General features: G+C 35.7%; 1 protein-coding gene and 1 non-coding gene across 18 annotated transcripts in view; both read left to right on the forward strand.

Annotated features, from left to right (window-relative positions):
- PARD3B (par-3 family cell polarity regulator beta) overlaps positions 1-16308 on the forward strand; it is a 1143268-nt gene that overhangs the window by 493872 nt on the left and 633088 nt on the right. The gene's annotated exons all lie outside the window — the stretch shown is intronic.
- Positions 312-415, forward strand: LOC143678582 (small Cajal body-specific RNA 4). The gene has a single exon (XR_013173363.1).

The following is a 16308-nucleotide window of genomic DNA, read 5'->3' on the forward strand; positions in this document are numbered from 1 at the left end:
CCCCCAGTACATTATGGAACAGAGGTTGTGACAGCAGATGACCTTACTGATACTTTTATTAGGAAGGTATATACATGCACATATATATATATATTTAAATGTGTGTTATAGAGCACTTATTTATTTTATATTTATATAGCATTTATTGTATAAGTATCTATATTAGTTTTTCATGTATATAGTTATATACATATAAACATTAATAATATTATAAGATTTTAAACATTTTGCCAATTTCATGTGTGTGTGTGTATATATTCATTATATGTGTATGTGTGCGTGTAGGTGTGTATGTATGTGTATAACACAATGATTAAGGTAAAAAAATGAATATACATTCCTCCTAGAAAAAAGGGTTGGAGAGAGCAGCCCTTATTGGAGAATATCATAGGGCTGACTGTACTACCCAACATTTCTAAAAAAAAATAAAAATAAAAAAAATAAATGAGTGAACTAAGATTCTGAATAAGAGCTCCTGTTCTCACAACTTCTATTTACACACTGTATTGAACATCGTAGAGCAATAAGGCAAGAAAGACCACTACTTGCATTAGAGAGGAAATGCTTACGTTCCCTTCCATTCTTAGTTCGCTAAAAGTTTTTAGTATAAATGAATCTAAATTTCACTAAACATTTTTTTCTATATCCACTAATGATTAAACGCTTTCTCTTTTAACCTGTTAATATGTGGACTTGCATTAATTGGCTTTTCAAATTTCAAATCAAACTTGTTTTCCTGTGGTAATTCCAAGTTTGTCATACAGTGTTATCTTTTTTTGTTTGTTCATTGCTGTGTTCAGTTTGCTTAATTGCTACAATATGTTTGTATCTCTGTTCTCAAGTGAGATTGTCTTGTAATTTCGTTTTGACTTGCCTTTAGCTTTGATGTCAGGGTCCTTCTAGCTTCTTAAAATGAGTTGAGAAGTTTAATCCCCACCCCCACATTTTGAAATTGTTTGTAGAAGATAGGAATTATTCATTTCTTGATGAATAAAAACTGCTTGGGCTTTATTTATGTGGGGAAATTTAACATGCTCATTCAATTTCTTTTTCTTCTTAAATCTGTTCTAAGTTTTATTTTGGGTCAGTTTTCCTCAATTGTTCAAAAAATTTGGTCTTAAATAAATCACACACCCTCTTTTTATCTTTTTATGTTGGATACTATGTCCATACTTCATTTCTAATACTGTCAGGGGTTTTGTTCCTTGTCTCTCTTTTTTTCCTTCATTTATTTTGCCAGAGGTGGGAATTTTATTAATTTTATTGTTGATTAAGCAAGATGTTTCATTATTAAATAATGGATTAATCTTATTGATTTTTCTAAAACAAATTTCATTTTGTTGGCGTTTCTTTTTTCAAATATGCTTTCCCATTTTGTTTACTTCTGCTCTTTAGATACTCCTCCTTTCATCTTTTCTTCTACTTAATGTTGTTCTTTTTCTAAATTCATGTGTTACATACTTAAGGTTTAGTTTTTTTTTTTTTTCTTTTTGTTCTTTTCTAGTGTATTTAAAGCTATACTTTTCCCTCTTATGTTCACATTTATTTATACTATACAGTTTTGATATGTAGAATTTTTTAAACTTTATGTCCAAATATTTTCTGATTTTCATTGTGATTTCTCCTTAACCAATGAATTATTTAGAAATATGTTAATTAATTTCAAATATGTGTTTCTTCAATATCTTACCTCATTAATTTTCAGTTCAATCACATTTTATTCTAAATTATGATCTATAGAGGATCAATACTACTGATATTTGATGAGACTTGCCTATGATTTACATTTATGTAATCAAATTTTATAAATATTCCGTGTACACCTGAAACCATTAAAAAATTTTGAATAGGGATGATATCTACTTAGCCCTAGGACTAAGCATAAATTGGAGATGTATAAGAAATATATATTTCATATACAGACAAGTATCTCACTAATAAACTGGATGTTACAAGGAATTCTTGGTTATAAGAATTGAAAACAAAGAATTATTGGTTACCAGATGATTTTCAAGGTTCCTTCCAACCTTAAAACGTATGCTATTAACGCTGCCATCAACATTTATATCATTGCTAGAAAAGTACAAAGGAAGGATAGGAGACAGAAGGAATGGTTCATGTGGTCCTGTTAAATGGAAGTATATTTAAAATGTTACTCTCTTCTAAGAACGATTTAAAACAAAACAAAAAATATTCTCAGGATTTCCAGGGTTCTATTCTTTCTGAAATTAATTCATGAAATATTTTCTACTAATATGAGATACTTGTTATATAATATTCAAAGAAACTATTTTAAATTGAGTTTTTAACTTTGAATATATTCTTTTTCAATCTCACCTGTAATAATGCTCAGTACACAAAGTCTCTTCTATTCACTGGATATAGGAAGGTTTTCCCTATGGTGTTTAGACTTAATACTGGAGTACTGATCCCATTGATGATCATTCCCCTTTCCCTTTGTACGTTAAAGTAGTCCTCTTAATTGCTGTAATATTCACAAGGCGACTATTGAAACTGGAGTGCTCTCAGTTAAATAATACTATTGTAGGAGATAAAGTGGTATTGAGAACTACCTAATTTACTTAAGTGAATTCAATCTTTCTTGGAAGGCAGACAGTGCATGATACATTTACCTGAACTTTTGTAATGATAAGGAAAATGTTCAGCATGCATTCAGGACCAGAAAAGCTTTAAAGGTTTATCTCAACTGAATAGTGTTCAGAAAAATGGTTTATTTATTGATAGGATACAAGAGCAATATATGTTTCAAGTTCTTTTAGTGTGGAGGTTTGCAGACCTGTTATCAAAGAGAAACATAAGTATTGCTGAAGTCAAAGTATACTTTTCCTTTGTCCTTTGTGCCTTTGTGGAAAAACTATGCATTTATAGGTAAAAATTAGAAAGGCAACTCTGTGCTTTACTACTGAAACTTACTTGAACATCATTATAGAAATCACTGGCTGGAGCAGATGCCACATGCTGGAGAAGTTTTGGATGTTACAACTTAACAATAAGCCCTTTCCTATCTTAATAGGAAGAGTGCTGCACAGCTTGATTTGCTACATTAGCTTGTTAAATTGTGTTTGCAGGGTGGCCATGGCCTTGTGTTTTATACCAAGTGACCCTGCTCAAGTGTCACATATAAAGCCTGTTGGTGCTGTTTATTGAGGACCTTAGTGGGTGGAGGACTAGCTAAGGTTTCTGCCTGGTAGTTCATATTAAAGATGCAACTTCCCTTTCTTCCTTCTGGTTTTTATTACATTTCCCTGAAAAAGTCCCGGCTTCTTGTAATATGAACCTGAATATAAGGCCAAGTCAATATATATCCCTATTTTTTCCAATGAGGATATAAAATCTTCTATTGAAATAGGTAAAATATCCAAATGTCTACTTAAGGTTTAATTTATTAATTTATTTAAACACATGCTTTCATTGCCACAAATGTTAAATGTATTTAAGAAATGGTCTTTTCTACTCACATTTTACACGATCATTTTATTCAAACTCATCATATTTAACAGTGATATTAATGCCTTGGTATTATAAGAGCCATTTTTTTTAGTCTTTTTACACTGATTTCCTGAGAATATCATCCTTACTTTCATCTAAATTGGTTGGGATACAGAATCTCTTTAATCTCTACATTGATACTTACCCTGGAAATTTTATCCTAAGTCATTATTTGTATAACATCAGGAATATTGTTTTTTTTTTAATTTTATTTTCCTAAAAGTGTAAGTTTGGGATCTCTAAATGATTGCTTCTTAAAGTGCTCTTTAAATGCTTGTTTACAAAGATGTCCAACACTTATAATTGTGAGGTCAAACCCCAGGAAAATTGACTCTATGTTTAATTTCTTTTTCCTCCAAAACTGATGCGTGGACATCTGTGATTGAATAGGTTGAACCTCTATATCTCAGTGGCTAAACACTGTACAAAGTCTGTTGCTGGTCTTGGTGGCTCTCCAGAGAAACTGTCCCCATGAGGTAACTCGGTGACCCAGGTGATTGTCACTGTCATCGCATCTGTGCCATCTAGAATACCTCACCTTTCTGATTGAAATGACAGAAGGAATAGCCCTGGATGGTCTCACACAGACCATTAAAAACCTCAGCTCATAAGGGTCACATACTGCTTCTGTGCTTCACCCATTGGTCAGAACTCATCCATGAACATAGCCATGTGCCAGGAATTAGGGAACTGGGTACAGGGTGAGCACCACAAGGCAGTTTTACAACACCCAGACTCACATTGGTTGAGGGTGGTTTCAGGCTGATGTGGAACTTATTCAAAAATAAAGTAATTGAGGGTGTCCCCAAACTGAGAAGTTTTTGAAGGACTGGGATAAAAGGTTCTTGAGTAGTAAACTGAGAAGAAGCTCTCACCTATCTCAGACACAATATTAAATGAGGGATGAGAGAAGAAGAAATGCACTAAAATTCTGTTGGTGCCTTTATGGATTAATTTCATGAGAAATCTTGAAAGCCTCCCCAAACCAAAATACATTTATTTATATAGCAAGTGTATTAAATAAGTAATTACTACCTTCCTATGTTTCCTAGCATAGGTAGTTAGTAGTAACATATTACTCATGTGGGTAGTTTAAAAAACCCATCATCCATCAGTTCCCTTACAGTTTGTCAAAAGCCCTGTGGTGGGCAGCATTTATAAGGTGAAAATATGTTCCTAGCCTACTAGCCAAAAAAGTCATAAGTAAGAGCTTGCCCTCTCTCATGTAGCTCTATTCCCACCCATTGTAGCCTTAAACTACATTAAAAAATAAACCCTTAAACAGATCATATTCTGGCTCTGACATTTCAAACAGAATGGCCCCAGAGTCCATGCTTAACCTTCCAGCTTCTGTGCCCTTCATGGTATTTCTTCAGTATGGAATATTTCCTATCCCCATCCCTTCCCAGCTTTCCTCCCACTGGCATCTTTATCTAGAGGAAATCTTTGGGTCTTTCCACATCCAAATCCAACACTTCCTTTTTTCTTAGAGTTTTCTTTTAGTCCTCTCTGCTGTCCTATCGGAGTTTCTTTTCCTAATCCTGATTCTCCAACCATTCCTTATTTCCATTTGCCTCTACCTCCACAGTCCATAACACATCCCCATCATCTTTCTGTGAAACCCCCCTAACCGGTCTTTCTCCCTCCCCCGTTGCTGTTCAACAGCCTAATTCTTAATTTGAAATAATAGTGAGTTTTAAAAAAATAACTCAGGTCAGGTCTTTCTCTGTTCCAAATCATCCAGTTGCTCCCCATTTCATTGGGTTATATAATGCTTATATTAGTATTCTATTGATGCTTTGAAAAATGCCTTGTAAATTTGGTGGTGTAATGCAACACACGAGTTCTGGGAGTCTCATTTCTATAAAATCAAGGTGCTGGCAGGGATATACCCCTTGATGGAGACTCCAAGGAAGAATATTTCCTTACCTTTTCCAGCTTCTTGAAGCTGCTAACATTCCTTGGCTCATGGCCCCTTCCTCTATCTGCATAGCCAGCAATGGCTGGTGGAGTCTTTCTCATGGTATATCACTCTGATACTGACTCTTCCACTTCCCTTTTCCAAACTTAAGGGATCTGTGTGATTACATTAGACCTGCTGGAGTAATCCAGAATAATCTATTTTAAGGTCAGCTGAATAGCAACTTCCATTGCATATGCAACCTTAATTCCCCCTTGCCATATAACAATACAGTATTCACTGTTTCAGAGGATTAGGACATGAACATCTTTGGGGGGCATTATTCTGCTTACTATGGTGGTTATCAAGACCTTCCATAATCTGGCCCCTGTTAGTTCTCTGATCTCATGTCCTACTGTACACATGCACTCCTGTGTGCTGGGTTCAAGGCTCCTGGCTATTCCTTGAAAATACTCCCATGTTAGGGCTTTATTCCAATTGTGTCACTTCTACATTGTGAGTTATATCTCCTTCTTTCATCTTTACTCAACAATCACATTTTCAGTGACATCTATCTTGACCATCCTGTTGAAAATTACAGCTCATCCTAACCCTGTATTCTGCTTCTGTTCTCCCATTGTGCATATCATTGCTTAACATAGTAAACTATTTTTATGTTTTTTCAATCTCTAAGCTCTTGGGCAGCTTGAATCTCTGTTTTTTTCTTTCTGTTGTATTTCTAACACATAGAGTATTGCCTGACACATAGTAGGCAGGCAATAAATTTTATTTGAGATCTGGTTTAATTCTGGGGATAATCATAAAGAGTTTTTAAATAAATATAATTATCTGCGTACATCAGCTATTCCCTGTGGCCTCCTTGAAGAGGGTATGATGTGGCTTGTTTTAGGTTCTTCCATTATGTCTAACATAGGAGCTCGCTTGTTGTAAGCACTTGGTATATGTCACTTTTACCACTGTGAGGTCTTGGGGAGTCCTTTTCACTTCATCAATCTAGACTGGATTTCAGAAACAGAGTTAAGGACAGTTTCAGGCTGTTTCATACTGGGTATAACCTGGGAGGTGGGCTAAGTTTTCCAGGCAGGGAAAGAATGCTCTATTTTAATTAAAATTTGGGGTATCACTATGTGGCTTCTTGAAATTATCCCCTCCAGGTCCTCAGCCCTGAGAGCGCTTGTCTCATGGAGGGGACTGTGGAAGGGAATATTTAATCATTCAATGCATTGTCACTATGATGATGAGAAGTATCCTGTATATTCTAGCCTATGCTCCTGCTTCTGCAATAGTTCTTCTCCCTCTGAGTATACGAAGTGAGGAGTGAGGATTTGGAAGACCAGGTGTTATTTTTTTTTAAATAAGGTTTTGTTATAAAAATAAATGAAATCTATATTTTATCATTTCAATTCAGGCTGTAAGCATGCACAGTAGTTACCTTTCATGAAATGTTCTTGCAATAATGCTATTTCACTGGGCTTTGTAATGAAGCTTTGATTTGCATCACTATCCTGAGAACTTTCTGACAATGCTAAGGTAATATTATGAAGGTAGAAGGAAATGAAATGAAATGATGGTAATGCATGTCCATTGTGAAAAATGTTAAGTTGCCAAGGCAATGTCATATTGATAATATTTTCATAAATTAAATTAAGATACATGTGGCAAATAAATATTGCATTTCTCTTTATTATCACTTCAAATATGTCTGGGCAACTATTAGGATTAAAACCAGAAATTAGACTTAAAAGCATCTCAGTTGAAATGAGAGATGTGCTATTCATTGGTTCAACCTGATGTACTCTCAAGATTCCTGTCACGTTTATTTCAGGCTTTCAATCTCTCCCCTTTGGTACACTCTAGCAGTTTCTCTGATACTATACTTGTTCCTGAAGCAGAATTTCTTTTGAGAATTAGGAGGGAAGTCAGTATAATTCTACTAAGCCTCATTTTCACACTGCACAACAAACTTTTTGTTCCTATAACTGTCAAGTCGTTTTTTTGCTGGCTTGCATGCATTTCAGTTTGTTAATGGTCTTGTTGGTTAAAATTTCCTGCTAACAGTGTTACTATATTGGTTCATTAAAATTAAACTTTTAAATGAATGTTACCACATGGGTTGTAGTAAAAAAGAAGTGAGACACTGCATTGTAAAGAGCTTAGTGCAGTGCCTGGTGCCAGGAGTGAAAATGATTTCATTTGGACCAGAGGATCTAGGTTCAAATTCTGTGCCTTTCAATCATGTAAAAATTAATGGGTAATGGTTAGGTAATACATGTGCATTATGGGGGGGTGTAGCCAACTACCCACAAGTAAGCATGCACATGACATATTAATATTTTAGTGTGTCTAAGACACTTTTAAACTCTGATTTTTTTTCCTAAATAGATATGGTATTATCTAAGTACATGCTCTTTCTTGGTAATATGTTGGTATATATAATTGGGTTGTCTATATCTTTATCTATCTATTAATATATTTCTTGGTAATATAGTTTTCCCCGGTAAGTATATCTTCCCTATATCAATGTATTTCTTCTACATCTTGTTTGGGGGAAACTGACATGGAGCATTGCAGCTTGGTCATATCACAATTGTTAAATACTTAGATGGTATTGTTTTTTAAATTTTAATTAAATTTCAAAGAATATCCCAAAATGCCTTCATCTCCTTAATAATAAGTTGCATCAAAGTACAATTAATCATACAATGTGAAATTAGAATCATACAAATATTTTAAATTTTCTATATATAAATAAATTTGCTTAGCAAACATTTGCAATCTTACTCTATACCAGGCATTGTCTTTTATTTCACTTAATGTTTTGAACAGATATTTTTTCACTTAATCCTTGTCTTAGTTTGCTAGCTATTGGAATGCATTATACCAGAACTGAAATGGCTTTTAGAAAAGAGGAGTTTAATAAGTTACAAGTTTACAGTTCTAAGAAAGTGAAAGTGTCCAAACTAAGGCATCCAGGAAAAGATACCTTAATTCAAGGAAGGCCAATGCATCTTCAACACTTCTGTTAGCTGGGAAGGTGCACTGGTCCGTTGCTCCTGGGCTCTGTTGCATCTCTGTTCCTGGAGGCTCCTCACTTTTTTTCTCTGGGGCTGGCTTTTATCTCTTGGCTTCCCTTGGCTCTCTCTAGGTTCTGGCTAGCTTAACATCTCATGGCAACGTCTGCTGGCTCCAAGCATCTCCAAACATCCACATCTCTGTTCTCCACGTGTCTATGTCTGTGTCACCTCTACTATAAAGTTTCTGTCCACTCTGAAGCTTCTGTTGTTTTTGTAGACTGTCTGCTCTGAACTCTCTCCAAAATGTTTTCCTCTTGTATGGATTCCAGTAAGTTAATCAAGACCCACCTGGAATGGATGCAGTCACATCTCCAGCTAATCAAAGTTAATACCCACAATTGGGGAGTCACATCTCCCTGGAGAAAATCTAATCAAAAGATTCCAACCACAATATTGAATAGGGATTAAAAGAAACATTTACTCCCACAAGATTGGATCAGGATTAAAACAAGACTCTTCTGGGGTACATAATAGATTCAAACCAGCAGAATCCCTATTCTGTTCTGATTAGTCATAATATTGCATAGATGATAATGTCTGTTTTCAGAGGTTCTCTCGTACTTAATTCTTGACTCGAACAATGATTCTGTGATCTACTTAGAGGCTGTACCATCTTAGAAAAATCACTTACCTTCTCTGATATACAGAATTATCTCCTCTAAAATAGGTACTAATTTTTATATGAATCACCTGAAATAATGCATGTGATTCACATAATTGCAGCAAGAATTCTAAGTTCTTATATTCTGACTTATCCTTCTAGCCAAGTCTTAAACTGATTTGCTAGAGAAGAATTTTTTCCCTATTCTATAGTTAAAGGATTGTTAGCCTTTATATCTCTCTTTTATCTCTCAGTTTATTTAGTCTAGGGATATATAAAGTCCATTTTCATTTATTGTTCAGTGTCGTAAAATATAATAGAACAATCAAACGGGAGAGGGAGGAAATGGACTTTTTCAGAAATACATTTCTAAAAGTATTAGTATGTCAATGGTTAGTGGAGAGGAGGGCAAAGGAAGGTAGTTTTCTGTAGTGTAAAGACAAAAGAGCAGATTTATTTGTGGAGATAGGGAGGGGGACTTATCACTTTTACTCTTTTGATAAGATCTAATTATGTATAATATATTCATGTTAAAGAAAGCCTAGAAACTTTCTCCATAGAAGGATTAGTGATCGCTTTAAGGAAAAAAAGTTCTCTTACTCCTATAAAATAGCTGTGGCATTCCTTTACTTTGATTACACATTATTTAATATTCACATTTAAGAGAACCCAAGGCAAATAGAATAAGAAAGATTTTACTTGAAGCTGTGATTTGCCAGTAAGTTTGAAGCCTCAAAACTCTAGAATCAGTGGTAGTATGAGGATGTACCACTGTGTCTTCTACTTTTCTTTTTTATTGATTTTTTTTTTTTTTAGTTGAAGCTTCTGTGTTTAAAAAAAGTGTGTGTGTTTGTTTTTTTTAATATGTACAAGCTCAAGACCATTATATCTCTTTGAATTTACATTTTGGTAAATTTCACCTTTAATTATTATTTAGTACTTCAGTTTATTATACTTAGTGCTTTTGGTCTTATTTACCTTCTTTCTTATGAATATCATCACTTCTGCTCTCTTTTTGTTGCCATCCTTTTTTGTGTGTTAATTTTTAAACTTTTATCAATAAAAATATGGAAAGTTTAAAAAGTCCAGTACTATCTCAAAGGTGCAATGAAAAAGCGTAGTCACCTGTCCTAATTCCTACTCTCTAGGCAACTATTCACAATTATTTTGACTGTTTCTTTGGTACTGACCCGTCTTATTTCTAAATAAAAAGTTTGTGCCATTCTGGATATTCGTTTTTCTGTTTGGGGCATTATTATTTTTTTTATGCATTTTTAAAACTTTTTTTCGGTATAGTATAATATATATACAAAACTAAGAAAGATGACGAGAAATAGTTTTCAAAGCAAGTAGTTATAGAACAGATCCCAGAGTTTGTCATGGGCTACCATACCATCATCTCAGATTTTTCCTTATAGCTGCTCCAGAACATTGGAGGCTAGAAGAAATAAATATATAATTTTTACCATCACAACTGACTTTCTTTTTCTTTTTTTTTGTGAAAAATAACATATATACAAAAAAAGCAATAAATCTCACAGCACAGCACAACAATCTTTATCTTTTTTCTTGCTAATTGTCTTTTATCTTGCTAATTATGGAAGATGACTTAAAATTTCATACAGTCACCCTCTGCCTTCTTATCCCCTTTTTCCCAATTTATTTATAGTAAAATTTGGGTTCAATCTGTATTTTGTAATTATATTATTATATTCTATGTGTTTATATATGCATCTGTATATGTGTATACATGAGTGCATGTGTGGATTAGGGTACTACAAAGCATGCAGCACATGTGATCACATTTCCTTACATTCTTTTTCTGGCTCTATGTAATTGATACATATCAAGAAGAAATTTTAAGTAGAATTTCCAGCAGAAATGTTGGTAGTATGGTCAAGCATATCAGTCTACCGGTTTTAGGTCTTTCTGGGAAACATTCCTACTGCCGTCCTCCTTCCAACCACTTCTTTCGGTCTGTACTGGTTGCCTTCAATACATATGAATAGCCCTAATACTGAAAATTCACTTTATCTTTTTCCCGTTGAATCTCCTTTTATTGGGAGTTTATTATTCCTACTTTGGTCCATTCCCTCACTTTAGTAAAGCATACCTTTCAGTAACTTTCTAAGAAAGATTGCATAAGAGCAAAATTTTTTTACTGCATATTTCTGAAAAATACCTTCATTTTACTAGCACACTTGGTTCTATCTATTATCATACGTTGTTCTACTATCACACTTTGGCTGCATATATAATTCTCAGTTGGAAATTGTTTAACCAAAGAATGTTGAAGGCTATTATTGTTATGATTATTATTATTTAATCTTTCAGCCTGTTGCTTTTGAGAAGTCTTGTGCCATTCTCAATCCAGATTGTAGGCATGGATTTTTTTCTCTCTCTCTGTTTTGGTTTGGTAAAACTGTTGGAATGCAATATACCAGAAATGAGCTGCCTTTAACAATGGGAATTTATTAGCCTACAAGTTTACAATTCTAAGGCCTTGAAAATGTCCAGATTAAAGCATACACAGGATGATACCTTCTCTGAAGACCAGTTCCTGGCGATCTTGGGCTCCTCTGTCAGATAGCAAGGTACATGGTGATGGCTGCTGTCCCTTCTCTCCCGAGTTTCTTTATCATGCGCTTTCACTAGGGGCTACTGAATGTTTTTATCCATAACTCTCACAGTATTTATCCATTGCTGCATAGAAGGTTAACCAAAACTTAGCAACTTAAAATGGCATTTATTTTCACATAGTTTCTGAGTGTTAGGAATGCAGGAGTGGCTTGTAGCTTGGAGTCTCCAAACAGGTTTGTCACTAAGCTGTGGGCTGGGACCACATCCTCTCAAAACTCAGCCTAGTTGAAGGTTCCATTCCTAACCTTACTCACATGGTAGCTGGCACGCCTTATTCCTCAGCATCTAAGTCTCTCCATAGGGGTGCTCAATGCCGGTTTTCCCCTAGAATGGGTGATTCAAGAGAGAAAGCACTCACCTAAGACAGAAGTCACAGTGTCTTTTATAACCTCTCTGAGAAGTGATGTGCCATCCCTTCTGCCATATTTTATCCATCACATAGATCAACCCTGATATAGTGACTACAGTGTATGAACACCAGAATCAGGAAGTGGTTGGGACCATCCTGGAGGTCTCTTTTTCTCAACCAATTTCCCAAGAGAAGATTCTTCCAGCTTTTGACCTGGAGAATTAAACCTGGGTGTCTGTGTTTGAGGAGCCTGCCTTCAGAAGAAAAAAGGGGTGTCTCACTATTTAGTATTCAGACTTTTACTTGTTTTTTTTTGGTTTTCAACACAGTGCCTCATATCCACCTTCAACACTTATTCCTGACATCTCACAATATACATCCTCTTTGATCAGCAAGGATGAAAGAGGGAAAGAGGCTGTTTCCAGCATGCAGAGACTAAGGCAAAGAAATGAGGCAAGTTCTAATTGGACGTTTTGTAGGTTTCTGTCAACTCTCCTGCCATCCTACCATGGCTTCCAAAGGTGTTGGGTCCCCCCAGTTCTTGAATTTGCTGGCTTTCTGCAGCTTCAATTGATTTCCCTACCTCTGGGGGCTCTTAGGCTTCAGCTTTCTCCTGTCTGCTAGGATAGTTATAATTATTAGGATAATACACTTCCTTGGGCCTTTACTTACCACCTTCCAAAGTTTTGGTGATGTTGCTCATCTGGTCTCATTTCCTCTCCAGTTTTCTTTGTCTTGGTGGATTTATATCTTTTTATTGTTTCCCATGATTTTGTGAAGTGGTTTTAGGATGGATGAGTTTCTATATTTAACCTACTGTTTAGCTTGTATTTCATTTTTCTTCCTGCTTTTCTGATTTCAGTATATACCCCGATAAATAGTGTTTCCTCCAAGGTTAACTTTCAGAGGAAGAATTTAAAATGTTAACAGACTAATCAGCTTATCCCTGCGAAAGCTTTTGGTATGAGAATAGAATGAATTTTGTTTTCCATAACTCCTTGGATTTGTAACTTAGAATGCAAGTTTACAGGGAAAGAAAAATGGATAGAAATGGTCAGCAGTATAATGTCTCCAGAATCAGCTTAAAATTCTGAAGATTTGGGATTTATCTCAAACTCTTCTGTAAAGTACTAATCACAAAAATATATGCTAACAAATGAAACTACATTAAAGATAATTTTTAAGCACATGCATAAGTTAAGTATATCTGTATTTGTCTTAAGTTTTCAATGTTTAAACCTGCCTGTTCCTTACATGGAAAGAAATCTATAAACAAGCTAGAAATATTTATCACAATACCTCAAGGTGAAACCACTAAAGTCCTTCCATGGGTAATTTATTGCACTGCTAGATATCAGACAAATGAGAAACTGTCCTATGCTCCCAATTGGAGAGTGCTTCCAAAATGCACACAGCATTTTCTAAAATTAGTAACATCTACTTGTCTAGAATAAACGGAAGAGTAAGACATATTTAAGGTTTTGAAGTTTGTGCTGATGTACCTAAATTCTGGTTAGTGGTTTCTATAACTTTGACTCTTGCCCACAACATATCTCTACTGCCTCACCTTCAATCAGAAGTGAGTGTAGCAGCTTCCCCTGGTGGCCACAAAATCATTATTTCTGGGATGTTTGCATTTTCCCCTACTTGAAATGCCAATTCTTATTTACTTTCTCTGCATCTTCTTTTTTGTTGATCTCTTTTTTTCTTCTGGTATTCATAATTGATAACTATAGCTTAACTATTCAAAAATAGTTCAACTTTGTTTATTGCTCAGATTGTCTTTTGTATAATGTTTTTATCCCCAATGAGGTTGTGTAATGTCTGTGAATAGAGAGTGTGTTCTCTTCTTTCTAGGATGTCCTGTGGTATAGTACAGAGTTTCTCAAGCGCAGGGCTATTGGCATTTTAGACTGGACAATTCTTTGCTGTGAGGAGACCACGTTGTGCGTTGTGTGCTGTAGGGTGTTTGACGGTATCCTTCACCTCTACTTACTGGATGCCAATAGCATCCTGCCTATAGCTGTAAACTCGAAATGTCTCCACTCATTACCAACTGGCCATTGGGTACGGGTAGGGGATGTAATCCCACTGGCGTAGTAGTGCTCATCTCCAGAAAAAAACAGATCCGTTGCCTGATACTGCAGGTGGGGACAGGATAGGTTAAGAAGACTTAGAAAATGTACTCTTGCTGCAATACTCACCAGTGCATAGGAACGGAAGAAGAAGGGAAATTTAAAAAGCCTCCACCTGCTTCTTGAGGCATTGACAGTGCTCCACATCAGCATCAGCAGGTCCATGGTCGACCTCAAAGGCTGGAAACCATTTTAAACGGTTGAGCAATTGTTGAGGGGCCAAGGAGGTGAGTAACTATTGGGTTGTGAGAAGAGATGTGACCTATACTGTCACAGTGGAAGTTCCATAATGGATGGAAATAAGCCTTGAAACAATTTAGACAGCTTGGAAACCAAGCTATCACCCTACTGTGAAACTTGTAGACAGAGAGGGCATTTCATCTATCTATTTATCTTTCCATGCTTCTTTATGTGTCTGTAAATTCACTTTGCCAATAGCCCAGCTGTAGGCTTAGTGCTCTAAATTGCCTGAAACCAACTGTCAACTGCTCTAAATTGCCTAAAACCTAGAATTTGGGAAAGTCTTAGGAAAGGCTTTATATATTATATTGATATGCTGCTATTTTAAGTGAAAAAAAGAGTAGAACATACATAAAAATTTTTAGAAAGCTTCATTTACTTGCTGTTACTAATATCAATCCAATCCCTTATATATTTTCCAAATAAATCTGTGAAATCCCAAAAATTTCTGACAGCTGTACTTCAACCACAGGTTAACCTCTCCTCAGAAACAAGTAGACTTCTGTCATTCTACATTTGTCGTTCTTGTCTGACTGTCACATGTGCAGTTATTGAAGCCCATAGGGCAGAACTACCTTATCTATAGTTCTCAGGTCAGAGCAGGGAGGAAGAGCCACAACAGAGGAGGTGATTCGCACCTGGAGTGCCCTTGTTTGCAGGCTGAGATGGGCATGAGTAACGTTACTCATCAATGTATACTTCTGGGATTTAGCAATAATTTTTCCTACTAGGATATTCAGCATGCTTAGCGAATGTGCTCACAGTTGAAGTTATCGCGAACAATGACAAAAAAATCATTCAGAAAATATTTATTTGTTGAATATCATTTCTGTGCCTAGCACCATGCTAGATGTGAAGAATGCATCAAGGAACAAAGCAGACACAGCCCCTGCTCTCACATAGCTTTGTATAGCAGAAGAAGCAGACATTCAATAAACATATAACTGCGAACTCGGAGAATTGCTACAGAGACAAGACTATCCAGGGAACCCAATGGAATGTCAGGAAAGACCTCTGTGTACAAGTGAAATTCAAACTGAGTCCATTTAGGCAAGAAGGAATGTTCCTGTCAAAGGGCCTCTATGACATAGGGTTGTGTTGTAGTTTGCAGAGATCACCTTTCTATGCCCTCTGCACACTTGGTTTTTGCGTATATTTTATCCTAGCACCTCACATAATATTGGCATGTTTGCACATCTTTCTCCTCAGTAAGATGCAGACTTACTTCCTGGAGGATATGATTGTGTGTCTTATTCATCTTGGTATAACTGAGTCTCTAGCTGAAAAACAAGTTTATGTTAAATAATATTTAAGAAAGTGGGTAAGTGAATGACAAATATGTGAAAAGATGAATGAATGAATTGGAGGTTTAACAAAAGTGTTGGTGTCTGATTTGTCCAGCACATCTACACTTTCTCACTTCAGCTGTTGAAAACCTATTCCTGCTTATCTTACACCATGGGGTTTCTTGCTTTGTCCTGAATGTATTAGCTCTATTTGACATCGCATACCTAGCATCCAGCTTAACGCTTGGCTCGTAGTTGTTCAGTAAATAGTAAAAGGGTTTACTGAAGGAAGGACTGGGTTTATTTTCCTGATTTTCAGCTTCATTATCTAAGCTTTTTTACCTCTGAAACCTGGGGCCTTGACTGCCTGACTAGAGCATTTTAATATTCCTTCTAAGGCCTCCAGCCCAACAGTTATATTTAAATTATTTTGTCCAGAAGTGAAGAATGGGAAAAATTAGTTTTATCTCAAAAATACATCTATGCCGGGCATGCCACAGTGGCTCAGCAGACAGAGTTCTCACCTGCCACGCTGGAGACCTGGGTTCGATT

Source organism: Tamandua tetradactyla, chromosome 3 (assembly GCF_023851605.1).
Source record: "Tamandua tetradactyla isolate mTamTet1 chromosome 3, mTamTet1.pri, whole genome shotgun sequence".
NCBI lineage: Eukaryota > Metazoa > Chordata > Mammalia > Pilosa > Myrmecophagidae > Tamandua > Tamandua tetradactyla.